The sequence below is a fragment of the Crocuta crocuta genome, unplaced genomic scaffold, assembly GCF_008692635.1.
Source record: "Crocuta crocuta isolate KB4526 unplaced genomic scaffold, BGI_CrCroc_1.0 scaffold62, whole genome shotgun sequence".
NCBI classification, from domain to species: Eukaryota; Metazoa; Chordata; class Mammalia; order Carnivora; family Hyaenidae; genus Crocuta; species Crocuta crocuta.
In genome coordinates this window covers 9112561-9133401 of record NW_027529173.1, presented here as the reverse complement: position 1 = coordinate 9133401, position 20841 = coordinate 9112561, and positions in this window count along the sequence as shown.

The window sequence follows — 20841 nt, the reverse complement described above, 5'->3', positions numbered from 1 at the left end:
TGTGTTCATGTCAGATGTTACTGGTGTTACCAACAATAGTTCTGCAAGAGGAGAAAAGAAGTTCATAAAGGACAAACTTTATTTTTTAATATTTTTAAAAGTATTTTTTAAGATTTTATTTTTAAGTAATGTCTATACCCAACATAGGGCTCAGCCCCCCAACCTTCATACCAAGTGGTGCATGTTCCCCAGACTGGGCCAGCCAGGCACCCCTAAAGGACAAGCTTTTTTAAAAGCCACTTTCAGCCCGGTGACCTCAAAATAGTACCAGAAATTCAGCGATGGACCTCATTAAATAGTTCACCTCATATCATTTTATTCTCTATAAATTGGCTCTGAGACGTGGTAGAGGACAAATTCAGCTTCAACATTAGAGATGAAACATGAACCAGAAAATGTGTACAGAAAGTGCTGAAGATGCTAGAAAAGGTAAAACATAGTCATATTATCTATATTGACATTAACCATGCAAATGAGATTTTAGAGTTTATCTTTATTGTCTAATGGCTTTTATATTTCTGTTGTGTAACTGTTTTTATATCTCTCTGAACTTGGCCAAGTCATAACAATTCTGGGTCTCACCTTTCCTTACCTGTCACACAGGACAGCATTTCAAAATTTATGTGCTGTACTCCACTATGCTTTCCTCAGCTACATTGCTTATTCTTTGCAGAAGTGATTACAAGAAACTGTATGAAGATTTCAGTCTCATACTGGAGGGACAGGAGAGAGCAGTTATCTTATTTGGATTCTGGTTCAACTAGAGGATCTTGAACAAGTCATTTAAACTTTTTGTGACCCGGGGCACCTGGGTGGCTTAGTCGGTTAAGTGTCCGACTTTCGCTTAGGTCATGATCTTGCAGTTTGTGGGTTCAAGCCCTGCGTTGGGCTCTGTGCTGACTGCCAGCCCAGAGCCTGGAGCCTATTTCAGAGTCTGTATCTCCCTCTCTCTCTGACCCTCCCCTGCTCACGCTCTCTCTCTCTCTCTCTCTCTCTGCTAGAAATAAATAAAAATATAAAAAAAAACTTTTTGTGACCCAATATCCAAATGATAAAATGGAGATTCTAATTTGAACTTCTCATTGTTCACTGGACTCTACTGAAGACAGACAGCCTGAAAGTAATTGAGGGGCCTAACAAATCACAAATGTAATGTATTATTGTAACAATCTATCACTACTACTGAAAAACGAATCAACTGCTCTCTTACTGAGTCAGTGAATTACCACTTTCATATATGAACACATCTTCACTCTTGATTTATTTAAGATGTTTGTTGAAATGATGTGTGGAGTATTTCTTTTAATGTCCTTTGACATGCATATTTAATGATGCAGACAGAATGGAAATCTAAACTTCATACATCTTCTGGAGGAAAGATGTATTAGATATTTTGGAATGCATGTATTCCAAAATCATTATGGAAAACAAAGACTGATTTCGATTTTGTTACCAACTTAAATGATATTTATAATTATTGTCTTCTATTCTCTGGGTACATATTTTTGTATCCAGAGTTTTTGAAGTTTTTAAGATGCTCTTTATAATGCTTTACTCAGATTATTCACATTCAGTCTTCACAAGTTTATAAGTTTCAGAAAAGATTAAATATAAGTCAAATTTTAACATTTCATCATTTTTTTCTTTTGTGGTTGAAATGTTGAGGGTAAAATGAGCTACTGTTGAGAGAGTGCAGAAAAAGAAATGCATAGGGACTAGGATTTTGCCTGAGCATAGATTGTGTTTAAGAAATGGTAGCTAAAAATAAAACCCAGAAAGACATGGAAAAGGAGTATTCAGAGAGGAAGGAGGAAAAAAACAAATAGAGTTGCACAGTTCTAGAAACGAGGGGAAGAGAGAATTTTCACAACCAGTGTTTGGTTGTTGCAAAACAGAGGAAGCTGGAAGTGTTTGGGAGTCATTCCAGGATCCCAGCATAGGAAATCACAGTGTGATTCATGGACAGTCTGAGAAAAATGAAGATAGTAAAGCCTGGGGGCCTTATGATAGGTGTTTGGCACCATCAAAGGCCCAGATGTGAGCACTCCTCCTCAGGGACCTGGTTCCACTTCCTAGGATGCCTGGGTGGGGATGAGTAAGACTCAGTCCAGGAAGAACTGGATGGGAAGCCAAAAGAGACTCAGATGTGTTTGGGACCACATGGAAACCCAATAACTGGACGCAGGGCTGAGGTTGGGGCTTGGTGAAAGGAATATAACTGAATATCAACTACTGAAAAGAAAGAATATTGTTGTAACAGGGCTAATAACAAAATGGGCTTGATGCTCACCTCTGGAGCTCTATGGAGATTCTTTATATTTCACATATTTGGGGGCATAATTGACTCCCAAGGTTTGGATGAGACTCAAATTGACAAGTGGGAGTTAAGTACTTAGCAGATAGTAGACACTCAATACATATTTGTTGAATGAATTATAAGATTTTAGCTCTGGAGAATGGAAGTTTTCCATTCTTAGCCAAATAATTCCAAAGGTATCAATTTACAATATTGTTTTCTAAATGTGTTCCATGAAAAACTAATTTCTCAGGATATTACATTTTAAGATAAAGAATATTTTGATGGAGTAAGTTATGGAAGTGCTGAGTTAAATAAAATTAATTGAACTTTTATACTGTGACATTTCTCAAAGATTTTATTGTAATATATCTTATGAATCTCTGAAAGATAAGTAGTAGGTAGACTTTTTCAAGATTATTTGACCATAGGACTCTCCTCTCAAAAACCATCCATCTTTCTCTAAGTATGCCCTGGACTAGTGTTATGAAGAACATATATTAGAAAATATTGAAATACAGAGTCCCATAAAAATTAATAGCCAAAAAAAACATGGATGGATTTGGATGCTATTGGGGGCGGGGGGAGTATCATTTTTAGGAGTTTCAAGGATTTCAAAAGCAAACACTGAAAAAATTAGAGAATCCCCACTGTACTTCTAATGTTCATCTCCAGAGATCAGAGAGCAAGAGTTGACAAGTTTTGTTAATTTCTTCCACAGTTGGATGCTAGGATAGAAAAATTTGGAGAATATGGGACATTTTCAGAAAAGATATATAGGATGAGGAAGATCATGAGTCAGAAATAGTTAGTCATTGCATTTTCTTTATGTTATTAAAGTTTATATAATTTCTTCTACTTGAATTCCCATGGGGAAAAAGAGTTGTCTGTGTGCGGGGAGGAGGGCATGAAGGTGGGAGGTGTGGGATGAGAGTGATCTTGTTTTTCTCATACTAGAAGATATTATCCATTTCTGTGCCTTTTCTCTCCCCACTTAAGCGCAGGGTGTGCACCTTGATTCCCTCTTCTAGTGGGAGTATCTCTTATCACATGTGGCCTATAATAGGTGCTTAGTAAATGTTTGAACTAAATTGAAGTTAAGAGGATCTGGTGAGATGAGTCTGGTCTTGTGTTCTTACGGTACTCACCTTTACCAAAATGACAAGATAAGAACTCCTTCCTCCTCCTTGAGTGAATAATCTGGAGTAACAGGATCACTCCACTTTGGGGGATATTTTGTTCGCATTATCACATGGTATTTTCAAGGTGTTTTGTATGATGTTTCACCAAACATATACTTTTTAAAAAATTTTTTATTTTTATATTTATTTTTCAGACAGAGAGAGACAGAGCATGAGTGAGGGAGAGGCAGACAGAGAGGGAGCACAGAATCCTAAGCAGGCTTCAGGCTCTGGGCTGTCCGCACAGCGCCTGATGTGGGGCTCCAGCTCACATACCACGAGATCGCGACCTGAGCCAAAGTCAGAAGCTTAACCGACTGAGCTACCCGGGCGCCCCCAACATAGTCTTAACAAAAGCCCCATAGGCTGTTTTTTATTGTTTATGGTGTGACATCAGGGGAAGCTACCCCAATAAGCAAAGCTTATAGTTCTGGGGAAGGAAGAGAAAACTGGCAGAACAACTAAGAGAAAAAATTATGAAAGCCTTTGTTTCCAGAGTATTAAGAGGTTTAAAGATAATATCAAATGAATTCATATTCCATCCTTTTGTATAGTTTTTCATGAAAAAGGAAGCTTGGTTTGTTTCGAGTCGCATCGCAGAATAATGTCACTGTAATAGTAGCTAATAAGCTTCCTACAGAAATAAGACTCCTGGGGGAAAAAAATCAAAATTCATTGATAATGTGAATGTATTATGGTGAACTTTGAATCTGGTTGAAAGAGTATTTTGTAAATTTTCTTTTTTTTTAACGTTTATTTATTTGTAAGAGAGAGAGAGAGACAGAATGTAAGTGGGGGAGGGGCAGAGAGAGAGGGAGACACAGAATCTGAGGCAGGTTCCAGGCTCTGAGCTGTCAGGACAGAGCCTGATGCAGAGCTTGGACCCATGAACTGTGAGATCATGACCTGAGCCGAAGTCAGATGCTTAATCAACTGAGCCATCCAGATGCCTCTGAAACAATAATATTTATTGAAAGTATAAAATATTAGACAGTGAGCACATTAATTTATTTAACAACTGAATACCTATAGTGACATAGTACTATGCTTGTCACTATGGTACAAAGATAAGTAATATGTGTCTTCTACCTTCCAAGTCGTTTATAGTGAATTAAAATGATCAGCACTTACCAGGATAATAAGATGAGTGAGGATGGCAGTGACAAGTCAGAGAGAAGATCTGAATGAGGGCTGAGTGGGGATGTGTCTGTCATTAGTTAGGCAAATTCATGAGTATCTGAATGAGTCACTTTAATTCCAAAGGATTCCTTCAAGGAGAATTCCTTGGTACTTTTAACGAAAATAAATCAGAGGGATCTAGACATCACACACATTCTAGTACCTCCTGACAAATATACTTTATCTCTCTAGAATTCTTATTTTAATGTTTATTAAGTATTGAAATTAATAATGTAACTATGAATGTTTAATAATAACATTTGCTTAAATATTTAAATGTTTAATTTACTTATGTTGAGAGAGAGAGAGAGAAAGAGCATGAGTGGGGGAGGGGCAGAGAGAGAAAGAGGAAGAGAGAAAATCCCAAATAGGACCCATGCTCAGGCAGGAGCTCTGCTCGGAGCTCAGTCTCACAACTGCAAGATCATGACTTGAGCTGATATCAAGTGTTGGACACTTAACATATACCGAGCCATCCAAGTACCCCATCTAGAATTCTTTTTAAAAATTTTTTTATGTCTTTCTTTTCTTTTCTTTTTATTTTGAGAGACAGAGACAGAGAGCGTGTAGGGGAGGGGAAGAGAGAGAAGGAGACTAAGTATCTGAAGCAGGCTCCAGTCTCTGAGCTGTCAGCACAGAGCCCGACTCAGAGCTCGAACCCACGGACTATAAGATCATGACCTGAGCCGAAGTCAGACACTTAACCGACTGAGCCACCCAGACGCCCCTAGAATTCTTAACTTCAAAATTTGAATAACATTGAGACAGCTACTTTACAAAATCATATGACATAGGAGAAAGATCATGAACCCTGACAAACCAGCACTGGCTCAAATCCTGGCTCCAATATTTGTTTGTTTGTTTGTTTGTTAATAAGAAAGAGAGTGCATGTGAGCAGGGAAGGAGTAGAGAAAGAAGGAGACAGAGGATCTGAAGCAGTATCTGTATTGATAGCACAGAGCCCCACAAACCGTGAGATCATGACCTGAACCCAAGTCAAAGGCTTAACCAACTGAGCCACCCAGGCGCTCCTCTGGCTTCAATATTTTGTTCATGATTGACCTTGAGGGAAATGTCTTACTTTCTCTATACCTCTGTTAGCTCCTGTGAGATACGATTACAGCATCTAATCCAATGGATTATTGTGAGGGAGGTAACATAAGTAAGGTTAGTTTCTTTCCTTTTATCCTCTACTGCAACTGCTGTAATTCTCTTCTTTTTTTTAATGTATTATTTGTTTTGTTTTGTTTTTGAGAGAGACACAGATTGTGAGCAGGAGAGGGGCAGAGAAAGAAAGAGAGAGAGAGAGGGAGACACAGAATCTGAAGCAGCTCCACCCTCTGATTACAGAGCCAGAACAGGAGTTTGAACCCACAAACTGTGAGATCATGACTTGAGCTGAAGTCAGAGGCTTAACTGACTGCGCTGCCCAGGCATCCCTGTACTTCTCTTCTATAACACATTTTGCAGCTTGTAATTCAGTAATTGTAAAACCAGCTCTTTCCTGTCTATTTCCTCTGCCTTCTGTTGGGTGATATGCTTTCTGAGAGAAGGCACCACATCTCTCCTATTTCCCATGGTGTCCCAGGAGCTTAGCACATCCGTGAGTAAATGCTGCCTGGTAGAAGTCACTGAGGGATGCAGCTTATACTGCTTAATTTAGAAACATTGCTTCCCTTCTTTCTCATATACAGAAACCTGACAGTTTTCTTTTCTTTGCTCTATTCCTGTGAGTTTGGGGAATTTCTCTGCTTCTCTCACAATATATGATATTATTGGTATGTTGGTTGTTTATAACACTTCCTAGGGGTGATTTGTAGGTAACATGGACCTTCTTAATCAACATCAACATCAAATTCTTTCCCAACTAAAAACATCATCTCTCCTACTTTCACCTGTCCTTAAAACGGAATTTTTCCTGACTTGTTCCTTAGAGATCAAAAAGTAATTTCTGGGCCTACTTCTATTGTTTTGAAAATGTGTATTTCATTTTGCTTAAGTTCCCAGGATGAATTAACTATTAGGCTAACTATTGGTACTTTTGGACTGCCATTATCCTGTTCAGTATTTCATATATTAAGTAAGAAACATAAACCCCACATTATATCCCTACATTATATTTTACCCACAGGCAGAAGGAAAATTAAAGGGATCATTCAGCTTATTGTTTTTGCTCATTATACTCATTTTCATGTTGACTGACTTCTTTATGAATACAACAATATTCCTTTATTTCGTCAACTCATGGTAGCACTAGAATAGATTACAGCTTCGAGTTTGTCTCCTTGCTTGCATTCATGACAAGGGCTAGGAAGAACCGCACATTTCCAGGAGAGGGGTTTCCATGGAAACCTGGACAAAGGCAAAGCAAAATGATTCTTCAAGGCCCACAAGAAAAAAAAATTCCACCTTTTTGTTTGCAGATCAGTGTCTCCTGAGCAGTTTGGCTGGTTGGCTCTCTCCTTGCTCTCTAGGAATCCCTGTCTGAAATTTATGTACAGCATTATGTATCTCTGAAATCTGCGAAATAGGGTTTGGTGAGCCTGACTAAAAACTCATTTCTTGGGAGAATTCTAATCCAGAGGTTTGTATATTTTGTTTGTTTTTTACAAATTTTTACAGATTAAAAAAATCAAACATACATTCAAGTGGCCACTTAATTTATGAACATGCAGTTGCTCTTCAACTTACACAGTCTTTGAACTCAGTCTCCAAGAAGAGAGTGTTAGAGCAAATACATAAAATCAACCAGCATAGGCAATTTGGCATTTCGAGACAATTTGTTGGTTGAAATGATCAAATGATTTCTGATGAACTTTTTGATGATGTATCTTTAATAAAAGGAAGTCATAGGGCTCATATGAATTCCTTTGGAAAATGATGTGTCTCTCACATTAGTTTATACGCTTCCAAAGCAGGCTGACTGTCTTATTTGTATGTCCTCCCTTGTACTGGATGCAGTACTTTGGAGATATTTGGGGACTGCATTGATCAGCGAAGAGCACCCATAGTGCAGTCCCACGGAAGTGTCTTCAGCACCTCTGTCAGAAACAGAATACTCTGTGCTTCTGAGGCAGAGCTCCTGACACTAGTTAATTGATTCTCACTTTACTTTCCTTTCTTTATTGAACTTAATTGCAATCATGTTAAAACATATACCCATTCTTTGATTCATTCTTTTAACAAATACCTGCTGAATCATTACTGTTCACCAGGTACTACGGATGTTAGGGACATGCCCTCAGAGGGTCGGTCAAGGACTGCTAGATTTTTTTTTTTAAAAAATGATATAACACAAAAGAAAAACACAAAACTACACAATGTGACAATTACTGCACGCTGTGAAACGCCATGGTATTGAGGCTTGTTCTGGGGTTTACGGCAGGCCAGGGCAGGGGCAAAATCAGTTTAGTGGTGGTGGTAATAGGGGAAGTAAGTGGTAGTAATAGGGGTAAGAACTTTAAGACATGATGTTTGTTCTGAGTCGTAAAGGACAATTAGAGGTGAATCAGGCAGAGAACTGGGGGAAACATTTTAAGAGGAAATATAAAAATACAGGATAGGAGTGCCTAGATGGCTCAATCGGTTATGCATCCAACTTCAGCTCTAGTCAAGATCTTGCGGTTAATGAGTTCCAGCCCCGCATGGAGCTTTGTAGCTGACAGTGCAGAGCCTTCTGCGGACTCTCTCTCTCCCTCTGCCTCTGCTCCTTCCTACTTGTACTCTCTTTCTCTCAAAAATAAATAAGCATTTAAAAATAAGTTTAAAAATACAAGATATAGAAGAATGCCAGTGGTTCACATACCAAACATAGCAAATATGAGAAGATAACAGAAGCCAGGTTTGCAAGGGGGTTGCAAAGATAAGGAGTGTGAATTTTATTCTAAAGTTGGGGAAGCCACTGAGGGATTTCAACAGGAGTGTGAAATCTGTACAGTCATCTTGGTGGAAGTTTTGAGGATAGAGGAAGTCACTTATAGCAGGGAGACCAGTTGAGAGACCAAGGCAAGTTTGATGAGAAATGGTGAGGGCCAAACTAAGGTTGTGTAGAGGAGAGCTGGCTTGGGAGGCTGGGTTGACCTGGTAAACAATTGTTTGGGTAGGGGTATAAAAGAAAGGAACTATTCTTCAGGTTTTTAGTGCAGGTGCTGCAAAGACAATAATATTGTTAAGTGGAATTAGTTTGAGAGGCAAACAATCCATAAAGTTTAAGAGCACAGCCTAATCGGGGCGCCTGGGTGGCTTAGTCGGTTGGGCGTCCGACTTTCGCTTGGGTCATGATCTCGCGGTTCGTGGGTTCGAGCCCCGCGTCGGGCTCTGTGCTGACTGCCAGCTCAGAGCCTGGAGCCTGTTTCGGTCTGTGACTCCCTCTCTCTCTGACCCTCCCTGCTCACGCTGTCTCTCTCTCTCTCTCTCTCCTAGAAATAAATAAAACATTAAAAAAAAAATAAAAAAAAAAAAAAGAGCACAGCTTAATCCTTGTGCTGCCTGACTGCTCAAATCACCTCAGGCAAAATTCTTACTCTATTTGAACCTTAATTCCTTTGAAATGATTACATGGGATGGTCTGAAGGATTAAATGAAATAATACTTATCAAACATTCATACATTCACTGACTTTATATTTTGCCAGTGTTTATGATGTACCAGGGTAGGGATTCAGAGATGTAGAAGTTTCTCCCCTACTGGAAATTCTATTGAGTGGGTGGGAAGGTAGGCATAACACATTAACAAGTAATTAAGTAAATAAGTTATAGATTGGAAAAGCGCTTTGAAAGAGATAAATAGGTTGACATGACAGGGATAATGGTGAGAGCTCTACTTCTTGATATGTTGTTAAGAAAGGCTAAAACTTGTAAGAGAGCCAGGAACAGCTATTCAGTTGGGGAAGAACATTCCAGGCTAAGAACACCCAATTCAAAGACCCTCTAGTTGGAAAGTAATTTAAAGGGCAGTACTCACTTAGCCATTTAGCAGTTCCCCAAATATAGTAAGCATATAAGAAAGAATAGATATTTTTTTTGTTTATTTATTTATTTTAATGATATATATTTAGAAACAAGGTAGTATCTACTTGATTTTATGCTATGGAACACTAGCTTATCAAAATACCTCTTTCATTTATTACATACAGTAGTCAGACCAGTATTTAGAATTACCTCCTTTACAAATGTACCTTCACATTTAGGAATATAAATAGAATTGTTAATAGATGGTGGGGGAGGAGTTCTTTAAAACAGTGCTGAGGTTTACGGGCCAAGCAATCCCGTTGGAAATGATGTGATTAGTATTCTTCTCAGCAGCTCTGGAAATAGATTTTTCTTTTCTTTTCTTTTCTTTTTTTTCTTTTCTTTTCCTTTCTTTCTTTTTTTTTTTTTTTTACCAGTTATCTTGTTTATTTGTTCGAACCCAACTCAACACCAGTTGAAAGATCCTGTAAAGATGGAGACTTACTAACCCCCTTTTTAAATACAAAATTCAAACAACCATTTGTGGAAATCTGTTAACCTTCATGCTTTAGTACTAATCTCTATTATTCTGTCATTTTTGTAATTTTTCTGTAGCAATAGAAATATATCATTTAAATGATTGAAAAATAACTAGTTCGTATAGATTTAGTGTTAGACATTTTTTAAAAATTTCAAATGAAGGCTCTTACGTAGGGAAATTGTTAAGTGACTACTCCATCCTATTGTTCAAGCATCATGTCTGAGAGTTTACTTTTGTTACATGCCAAGGAAATAATTTACAAACTACCTCTGTAACATGTCAACAAAGGCATCTGAATTTGATATGAATCCTGGTTAAGAGATCTTCCTTCCATTCATTGTACTTATCTTTTTCAAGTAGACTGTAGAATAAAAATGAATCACACATACGTGGTAGATATAATTTTAAGATAGAAAAATGTAGAAACATTTAATTTGATAGAGGTTAATGCATGGAATGTATGAAAGAATGTTGATAATATAAATTACAATTTTAGGGGTGCCTGAGTGGCTCAATCAGTTAAGCGTATGACTTTGTCGCAGGTCATGATCTCACAGTTCGTGAGTTCAAGCTCCACATTGGCCTGTGTGGTGACAGCTGAGATCCTGGAGCCTGCTTCATATTCTGTGTCCCCGTCTCTCTCTGCGCCCCCCCCCCTTGCATTATGTTCTGTCTCTCTCTCTCTCTCAAAAATAAATACAGATTAAAAATTTTTGAAATTACAATTTGAAACATCAAACGAATAACCAAAAAAGAAATAGCTAAGCAGACATGAGAGCCACATAAGACAGGGATAGGACTGCTCGAGATGAATGACAGTCTCCACGTCTGTTCAGAATGAATTCTAACAAAGAACTAATGAAGATAAACAGTCTATTTAAGTGCTGCTGGAAAATTCCCCTTCAGCCAGCAGCTGGCATGACTGTTGTCATTCAAAGGGCATAACTAAATGTCATATAATTGAGTCATTGAGCAAGTGAGATGACGATGAGCTACATTCTCATTAACACTTTTCAAAAACTCTTCCTTGGGCTATTAAATAGATGTTGTTTCATAGTGGTATTCAAGCTAAAGAAAAACTACATGAAATCAAAGTTTAAATAGGTCTGAGTTCTTTAATTGGAAGTCCCCGGAGAAGCTGGCTGTGACTCTTGCATACCAGGTGGAATGTAATTCTATGAAGTGACACTGACAGGATTCTGAATCACCGTCTTTCAGCGATAGGAGAAATACAAACTTCATGTGAGACAACGTGGTGCTTCAATTGAGCACAAAGATTGCCATACCCTTGCATGCACAGTGCCTTCTAAATGCCCTTCTCACCTCTGTACAACAGAAGAGTGTCCCCATGTTTTTAAAGGCCTAGGCCAGCAAGGTGCTCTTTGCCAGAATTAAGCTGGGCATTCTCCTTGTACCCCCATTTGCTGCTTCGTCATTTATTTCTGGCTTCTATCCATGACTCTTAACTAGGGTACTTATTCATTCATTAGTTGGCGTCTTCTAGCTTGACACCGTAATTGACCTTGGCTTTGCCCCTTGCTTCTGTCTTTCCCTCTTGGATTTAATTGAACTCTGTGTCTTTGGAACTAATACACATTCTCCTGGTTTAGTCTTGTTACACCCTGCCCTGAGGCTAGCCTATTACTAGGCGTGCCCAGCAATATAGTTCTAGGAAAGAAAATCTTTAATAATAGAGGTTGTAATGCCAAATCCCACACATCCTTTAGTGACGAACAGAAATAGGTCATTTCTACATCTTTCAAGTTCAAAAATGTTCCTAGCAGATTCTCAGAATCTTAATGAGTATTTAGATTTGGGTTCAATGACACAAACTAGCTAATCTATAGGAAGCAAGATCACCTTTTTAAACCTAGAACTAGACCAAGATGACCAAATAGATTGTCTTGCCTATAATCAGAATATTTATATAATTCTCACTAAGTATATCCATTAATTAAGAACTAGAAAAAAGTAAAATTGATTTGTAAACATCACAGTAAATTGCATATAGTTGATGTGTTATAGAAACCATGAAAACGTAAGTTGTTTAAAAAATTCTCTGATATTTCATTAGATGATTATTGTTTTAGATCAAAATATAGTTAAACTTATCTTCGATATATGAATGTGGTTATGATGGTAGTGCTATTCCACAGCCCACAAATGAAACGAGCTTCCCTGTCTTGGTCATACATTAAGTGTGTCTAGCAGTAATGCTGTGGCTGTCCTCCTGGATCCCCTTTACTGAGTCTGAATCCCCATTCCCCAGCTTCTTTGCTAACAGTTTTGCCACTAACAGCTGTCACCTGCAACCCTCTTCCAAGGATGATCTTTGGGCATCTACATTGTTTTACCCAGCAACTGGATTGTTGGAAGTGTCCGGGAATTCACACTTTCCAGGGTGGACCAGGTCAAGGACTCACTGTCATGAGTACAAGAGCCCAGTTCCAAGGTGGGACAAACTCTGAAGATTACTACCATAGACACAATTTTGAAGTGAGTCAGAGGAGTACATTTTTCATATTTTTACATGTTCGGAGTGGGATGAACCTTACATTTGACTTGTACTTTAGTTGGCAGTATTTTTTTCTTTGTACATGTAATAGCAATGTATCTAACACTTGATGTTGGATTAGTGTCTATGAAATGAAGGATTGCAAAAGAGTGTACAAAAAGTTCTCTTTGAAACCAGCATCTAAACTAGTAGCATGGGAAGTGACAGGAAGATTATCCCATTGTTTTGTAGGTACACTGCATGGAAAGTGAGGCCAGTCACACTAAGATAAGATGTTAGAGGGAGGAGCCATTTTTAATTAGATCCCTACTGTGTTTCTAGCACATAGAGTCTCTGCCTCCAGTGACTCTTTCATTCTTATTATAATCTTTTGGACCACGGGGTAGCATAATCCGGAAGAAATTTTCTGAGGAAGAGAGCAATTCTGGCCTGAGCCCATACTTGGAAAACACTGCATCAACATGGTTTTAGAATCATTTGCTTTTGGGGACTTTAATTCTCCTAGCAGCTAGCCCCCTATTCTAGTCCAAAAAAACACTTAGCTTTTGGAGCGTGCAGGTTTGGGTCATGCTCAAGGTCTTTGATTTAATAGCTACATGATGTTGAGCATATTATTTACCATTTGAAAAGAATTTGAAAAGAATTACACCTATCCCTGACAGCTGTAGTGTATTTGTACACATAATCTGCATAATAATAAATATTTGTTCTCCCATTCCCTCCTTCCTTTTATTGTAAAATATGTTTTCTTAAATAGCAATGAGGCATCTGAAGTCAGGAAAGCAAACGCAGGGGTTTGGGGAGCACTGGTCATATTCAGGGACCAAGCTGTGCCCTGGGCCATAAGGACATTTTTATCCAGCCACTGGGAAGCCAGTGGTCACAAAGAACTGGACTCTACAATTTCACCCTCTTTTTTTTAAGCTTATTTATTTATTTTTGAGACAGAAAGAGCAAGGGGAGGGACAGAGAGAGAAGGAGAGAGAGAATCCCAAGCAGACCCTGCACTGACAGTGTGGAGTCTGCTGACATAGGGCTTAAACTCATGAACCACGAGATCGTGACCTGAACTGAAATCATGAGTCAGACACTTAACCAATTAAGCCACTCGGGTGCTCCCTATGAGTTCAGCCTCTTATCTCCATTTTCTCCAGGGCCAGAACGAGTATGAGGTAGGAGAGTACTTACAGGCTGCAATTAGACAAACAGCGCAGCGCCAGAAAGACCACATTCAGAGGCTTTACTCTGTTAGTCATGTCATGACCTATTCTTTTCATGAACTGCAGTATTTGAAAGATTTTTTCTATGAAATGTCATTTAATCATAACTGATATTCCCACTTTTATTCATCTGTATTCATCTGTAACTTTCAAGTGGGGCTACTGCATGTCATAAGATAGGCAAGTTTGCCACTTTGAGTTGATATAATTCATCTCTCCTTTTTACAAATGTCTCTTGTTCCCTTTCTGTGTACAAGCAGCATGTGGGTAGAAGGAATGCAGTGTGAACACTGTTGTTTCCCTGCCTCGAAGCATCTTTCCTTCAGTGGAGGCAAAAAACAAAAAACAAGAGCTGAGTGTTTTGATTTAGGAAGGAGACCAGGTCATGATGGGAATTTGAAGGAAGGACTCCTTTAACCTCTTTTGTGGCCCAAGCCCCTCCTAAGGAAAAAAAAAAATTACACGCATGAAATAAAATGCATCGCATTACAAAAGAAATGGATTATAATGAGATACAATTCTACCCACAGAGGCCTTGAGCATCCATGAATTTTAGCATCCCTGGGAGGAAGTTTGTTCTAAGCTGAGGGAAGAATCAGCAAGAAGTAGTCAAATGACAGAAGGATGCAGTAAAGAATGTTTTATGCAAGATAAACAGCAGTAAGAGGCAAGCGCAGTGTTTGCTTCTCCAGCTCAAAGGCTGAGGCTGTTTTAGGTCCTGCTAAAAGCAAAGGGTTTTGTCATTTTGAATTATTCTCTGAGTCTGCAATATAGACACATGTATGAGTTCTATCAGGCTTTATTATATAAACAATACATAAAAATCTTTCAATGAAATATTCTCTATGACTATATGGTAGTGAGAAAAAAATATATACAGTTTTAACATATCAAACTACTAATATTATTATGCCAACTTTGAAAATGAAAATGATTTAAATAGATGAAATATAATGACCCAAATCATTCTTTATATTCTTTATGCATTAATTTCTTTATAAATCGCTAAATAAAGAATTAAGTCACAGTTTGAGACCTAAATGTGTATTTATAAGAGATCCTCTCCTTTTATCCTGGAATTGTCACTCTGAAATACCTTCGGTATTTAGCATACAATTATAGGTTTCTGACTTTTTTTTCCTAGTATGTTTCTGGAGATTAGGACTCTATTTATGCACATTTTTAAGAATGTATTTCATGTAACAGATGTATGCCTATCGCATGGGCACTCAATAAGTACTTGATGGAAAAATAAATACTTTTCACCAGCTAGTTAAAAAATAGCAATACAATAAAACTATGCAACGGTTTAGCTACAGGGTAGAGTCATTGAAAGAGCCACTTAGTCTTTAGAATCAGAAAAAAAAAAAAAACGTTTGAATTAGACTGTGGTTAGTGGCTGGAAATCCTTAGACCTTAGTTTCTTTATGGGTAAAACAAGGATATTGATATTTCTACTTTAAGACTGAATAAATAATATGTGTGCAGCACTTCATACAAAATAGCCCCCTCTTCTTTTGCCTGCAATTTCTTGATTCTCCTCCATAAGCTGCACCCAATTGCACAGAGTAATTTACAGAAAGGAGTAGAGGGTTAAGGAGAACAGAAGGTTTGAGCAAAGGACAGAAACTAGAGTTCCCATGAGACATTTCCTAGGCTGTTGATCTGAAGAGAGTAGTTCTCCAGATACTTTGCAAAGTTTTGAGTTAAATATGTAAGAATTTAATTGTTTAGGGGTCCCATATAGGACAGCTGTGGTTATAACTGTACCGAACGGACCATAAGATTAGATAGATTAAAATGCCTTCTGAAATATAGTTTCTGTGATGGAAAAACACAAATTAAACGAGGTTATGTATACACAGCCATTGTTCTTGAGATATACTTTGAATTCTTAAACTTGATCCAATTTGAGAAACTATATTGGGGACCTATTAGGTGTCAGGCTGTGTACACAGTATTGCAGATCTCAAAGCAGATGATATGTGTTTCCTGGCTTCAAAGAAATCTCAATGGCATTGAGGATTAGGAATGGGGTGGGACAGGGAAATGGAGGGTGGGATGCTGGGGGCCAGCATGCACGAGAAATAACTAAAAATTCAATGATGTGAATGTCAGTATAGTTCCACCGTAGAGATACTTACCGTAGCTAAGTGAGCTATTGGATTGTGGCCGCCTGGGGCAGGAAAAGGAGACTCTCTGGAGGTGACAATTTCTGGGAATAAAAGAATTTCATAGGCTCAGGTGGCAATCCTATACATTAGTCTGCGGCTGAGGACAAAACTCAATGTGAAGAGAGAAGAAAAGATTTTCTATAAAAATCAAGACAGGATGCTGAATTATAAAGGAAATTAGGAGACTGTATTCTCTTATTGAGAAGCAGAGCATGAGCAGGGGAGGGCCAGAGAGAGGGGAAGACACAGAACCTGAGGCAGGCTACAGGCTCTGAGCTGTCAATACAGAGCCTGATGTGGGGCTCGAACTCACAAACCACGAGATAATGACCTGGGCTGAAGTTGGATGCTTAACCAACTGAGCCACCCAGTCGCCTCCAGGAAACTATATTCTAGCATGAAGGTCTTTTTTTCACCCTTCATACTTTTACACACACACACACACACACACACACACACTAACACACCTCATACATTCCTCGGCAGGCTGAAAATTCTGTTTCTCAGCCTTGCTTTGTACATCAGGAAAAACATACAAGTAACTGCATCCCAATACTCTGTCATTCTGTTACAGAGAAAGAAGCAATTCAGTTTGTAGGAAAACAAATTAAAACTTTATTCACCTTTAAGTGGTCTTCACTTAACATAGGCAAAGGAGTTTGGGGATACTACTGATAATGGGAACTCTAGTCTTCATCTATTGGAAAGTTTATTTTGAGAGAGAGAGAAACGGGACTGGGGGGCGGGGAATGCATATGCATACCTGAGAGGGGCAGAGAGAGATGAAGAGAGAGAATCCCAAACAGGCTCCATGCTGTCAGTGCAGAGCCTGACATGGGGCTCAATCCCACGACTGGTGAGGTCATGACCTGAGCCAAAATCAAGAGTCATGTGCTTAACCAAGTGAGCCACACAGGCACCCCTCTAATCTTCATATTTAAAAGATATTCCACATGGTATTCTCTCCACCCATCTTTGAAGTATCTGCTTCCTAGAATTCTTTGTACTTGTTAATTGGTCTTGAGTTCAAATGGACCNCTTTAAAGGGTCTTTAAAGTTGACAAATGTATTTAATTGCCTCTGAGGAGCAAGGCAACGAAAAAGTGCAAAATCAGTTGTACCATGCTAAACTAATAAAGACCCTTTTGAAAAATACCATTGCCATTATAGCAATATTTATTGTTTAGTTAGTATTATAACTGACCCCCAAGCTACAGCCCTCTGCAGAGTGGGGAAGGCGAAGACACCCACAAATGCAATCACTCTGCTTTTGGCTTGTGGATTTGTTTGTTTACCACAAATCCATGCCTTTTCCCATTATCATTCTTCAGGTTCCGCTTCTTAAGGAGACCCCATGCTGGTTAAGCACTTATTAAATGTGATTCCCTAGAAGCGGAGTCCCCTGAATAATCTGGCTTTTGCAGTGGGGGTGGGCGGGTGGAAGGTGAGGAGGGTTGGAAGGAGGGAGGAGGATGGGGAGTGAACAGTTTTGCAGAATAATGGAGCCTGCTGTGGCATTCTACCCACCTCTTCCTTTGCTGGAACCCCCTGGCTCCCCTCCAGTCTTCCCACTCACTGCACAGATAGTTTGGCAAGAGATAGAAAGGGCTAGAAGGTGAGGTGGAATTGAGGATTTGGGCAGACAGACTCCAGTTTCTATATAAAATCTCTGAAGCGATTGATTTGAAGATCTCCTTTGCCCAGCTGCTTTACAAGTTTTGAGGTTAGATTGGTATACATTTTCATTTCAAATGCCAAGGTTACTTAAACTCCTATGAAAAGCAGTCACATTCTAAGAGATTTTTAAAAGAATGTATCACTTCTGTTACCAATGGATGAGTGCATACCTTCACATTTCATCCACAGATGGCTTTTTTAAAATAAAAAAATTGCTAGATTGTAAACTAATTCTAGTCCATGAGATATTCTCCATTAATCAGTGGTTTATTGCAGCAGTTTCTCTGTTTAGCTTGGCAAGTTAATCTTCCAAAGACCATCTCTTTCAGAGAATGTTCATCTAATGATGATCCTTCCTTTATAGAACTAGACTGAGATTTAAATTCTGCTTCTAAAGAAACAGAAATTCTTGAGCTATTTTTACTGCACAGAATTAGCATTATTTTTCTCTTTTTGATTATTCATGGACACAATTAAAAGGCTTTTCTATTTGTTGACTGTAGATACTCTGTAGCTTCCAAGCTCCACATTTCAAAATGCAATAGAGTTATTATGATAAAATATGAGCAAGGCAATAAGCAGGAAATACTGTAATATAGTTTTGCAACCCAGGCTTTGAATATAAAAGTTCCCAGATCCTTTCATTACAGTGCCAGCTGATAATGTATTTCTCAGCTTTCATAAAAAAAAAAAAAAGAAGTTGAAGATGTGCCCAATAAAGCTGTAAATAAATGAAGTATCTGCAACATAATCCTAGGAAGCATGTTTTTTGTTTTACCAGGACTTGCTTATGTTACTCATATGAATAATATGATTGATTTTTACTTTATCTCCAACTGGCAGAGTAGTCATAAATCTATCTGTGAGGTACCCAGGACGGAATAAAATGTTATTTTTCCTCAGTGTGGTCTCGTTTGATTACAATTTCAGCCTTGCCTGGCCACATTCCATCCATAATTAATTGTCGCTTTGGTTTCCAGTTACAGCCAGGGCAGGGCTGTGGCTGTTCACATCTTTAGATAACGGTCCCCTATGCCAGCTGGCAAGTGAATGGAGACCTTTCGCACTGAGCCTAATGGGCACAAAAGCAGGAGCCTTTGTCAGGGGCAGCTCTTGAAATGATATCATGCCAGAGAAGGTCCAACTTGCTGTGGCTGAGGTCTCTTTGGCTTCGTACTCTTCTGAGTAAACACCATATGCAGAGAGGTTTCATTTTTCCAGCTGCTTTTAGTACCTTTCATTCTGTGATGCAAAGTATTCTCGATCGTAATAGGAACATGAATTTCTTTAAGGCTTTACCTCAGGGTCCAGATCATTCTCTGTTTTCTGGATATTGAGCTATAATCTCATTAGCATTAGTGACTGCTATTTTGTCATAGTATTGATACTTGTTTTCCATCATACTATTTCTTTCTTGGGCATAGTGTTTCATATTACTCCCAGGGAAAGAATGTGTAATATACTAGGCAAAAAGGTTAGGTGATTATCTATCCGTGTCGAAGTACCCATGTCCACTGCTGAGATTTAATTTTGAGCAGGAGAGCATGTTACAATTATCGGTGCAAAGACATACTAGATGTAATTTTAGATAGATATATTTAGTTACCTGATTCATCCACTGCAGTGCTACCCTAAAAAAGCACGCCACATGGGTTGCCATTGTTTGGTACAAATTACAGAAGAATCTCATAAAGTATCAGAATTCTAGTCCATTTCTGTGATTGCTCAAAGAAAATGAAGCCAGATTTTCAAACTCAGATGTCTTCAGAAGACACACAGGTAACTCTGCATGAAGTGGATGAAGTACGCGATTTTGAGTGACTGTATGAAAAACAAAAGAGCAGATGGTTGGCATGTAGGGTAAATGAAGAAATGGGACAAAGTGTGTCTAGTCACACCAGATCCTTTTGTCAAAGGAAGCGGATAGCTCGATATCTATCTGACACGTCTTTTTTTTAAATGTCTACAACCACAACTAGTTCAATTAAAAATAATGAAAACAGAAATGATTCCATTTGTGTAAAGGGCTGGATGTGCAAGGTGACTTTGTATTGTAGCAGAAGTATTATGACAGAATAAGACATTTAAAATGTACTTCTGCCTCTAACAAAATTACAGCCAAACATGTTTTATATTGATATAGAAATGTAAAACATGAAATTAATAAAAATTATACTGTTCCAATGAAACAAATCAATATATTTTGAATGTCTATAAAAACTTCTCACAAAACTTCAATCAGAGAATTTATCTTCTCTCACTTATAGTGAAAGCACGTTAGTCTGGTCTGGAGAGCAGATAGGTTGTCTTGTCTTCATGAGCTGTGCTGTTTTCTTACATGGTCTGCCACCTCCCACCCCATCCAATTTGAGTCCACTGCCATATGCCATGAAATGATTGATCAAAAGTGAATTTTTCTTTTTATGGCCATTTATAGGTTTATACCTCTATATAACCTGCCTTGCATTTCATGATGCTGAAAAGAATTTAAAAAATAGCAGAGAAACATGATGCTATTAATTCAATACTGTATTCTGTAGTGCATTTATAATAAAACGTAGATTTGGAACTCAATAAACATAGTGCTTTGTTCATGATAAGTATGTAAGGTAGGTTCTAAGGATGAACAAATAGTCCTAAGGAGATTTTGAAGGAGAGATAATGTAGAACATGGTATGGAAAATCAAGGAACGTAAGATTATAAAGACTATAAAACATTTGTTCCTGGGGTGTCTGGGTGGCTCAGTCAGTTAAGCATCTGACTCTTAATTTTGGCTCAGGTTGTGATCTCACAGTTTGTGATTTTGAGCCCTGCATTGAGCTGTGTGCTAACAGTGTGGAGCCTGCTTGGGATTCTTGCTCTTTCCCTCTTTCTCTGTTTCTCCCCTGCTTGTGCTCTCTCTTTCTCTCTCATAANAAAAAAAAAAAAAAAAAAAAAAAAAAAAGAAGGCTATTCCAGTAATAGGTGTAAATAACCAAGCAATGTTGGATGTGTAAAAAGGAAACATTTATTTTCTTCAAGTCAAATGTAATGTGATGTCAAACCCTTAGTCATCAAGGTTTCTTAGAAATCAATGGGCCCATCCTTCCCCTGGGGTTCAGCAAAGAT